Raw genomic sequence first — 1,234 nt, forward strand, 5'->3', positions numbered from 1 at the left:
CCTCCTCCTCCTCCTCCTCCTCCCCTTTTCTTACTTGTTTTAAGCCACCACTAAGCCTGTGGCGTTCAGTTACAGTAGCAGTAGGAAACTAGTCCAGCAGGCACCTTGACCTTAAGGGGAGCATGTTGAGCGAATGACTACACAGCGCATACAACTACAGGCAGAGGAACCGCTGGAGTTGGGGAAGGAAAGGATCCATTTTTCCTATGAACCATATAGCATCACGTGTTACAGATACTAGTCCCACTCTTACTGACTAGAAATCAAAAGTGGGACAAGGCATCCTTCTTGTTCAAACTTGTTTTGTAACTTTTCCTGGAGTAATATGAACAAATATCCTCTCAGTTCAGGTAGTGGACCAAGCCTTGGCCAAAGAACCTAGTCTAACCATGACCAGCTTGGTGGGCAGATTCGTATATTTTATGGCTTGTGAGGAATTCCACAGAGGCGAAGGGCTTTACGAATCTTATGATTTTCTTCTGAGTTCTTCAAATTTTCCTGAGAGTCTCCTGAGCAACCTCCTATTCTGCCCCCCCCCCTTCCCTCCATGAGGAATGTTTAAATATGGAGGAGACAACGTCACACCAGGAAAACTGGCCAGACTTCCTGGTGTGTGCCTAAGGCTGTGCCCAGCCATGCAGAGAACAACATGCTGTGAAAACATGCCCATGGCTGCCAGGGACCTTTTATCCTTCCCATGGGGCTAAGCCACAGCTGCTGCTGTAAGAGATACTCAGCTAAGCCTCCTGATTAAAAGCATTTGCTCCTCTTTGCCATTGGCCCTTCAGGAGTCACTACATTTTGTTTACACAAGGAAGCATATAGATTTCAAAGTGTGAAGGCATCTAGACAGCCTTGGTACAGTCTCCCCTGACATTCTCACTTCATCCTGCCATGCCCATTGGGATTTTTTTTTTTTTTTGAGGGGTAGTTCGAGACAGGGTTTCTCTGTGGCTTTGGAGCCTATCCTGGAACTTGCTCTGTAGACCAGGCTGGCCTTGAACTCATGGACATCTACCTGCCTCTGCCCCTCCCGCCCAATGCTGGGATTAAAGGCGTGCGCCACCATCACCCGGACCACTGGGATTCTTTAAAACAGTCCAAGGTGCCAACAGTTTTCCCCTTTGACCTGCTCTCACCATTCTCCCACCCTCCAGACCCACGCCTTAGGGCAACAGAAAAGTGGCAATTAGAGCAGAAAAGCTATATGGTAAAGAAAATCAAAGTTGTTAAG

This window comes from Microtus ochrogaster, unplaced genomic scaffold, assembly GCF_000317375.1.
Source record: "Microtus ochrogaster isolate Prairie Vole_2 unplaced genomic scaffold, MicOch1.0 UNK24, whole genome shotgun sequence".
NCBI classification, from domain to species: Eukaryota; Metazoa; Chordata; class Mammalia; order Rodentia; family Cricetidae; genus Microtus; species Microtus ochrogaster.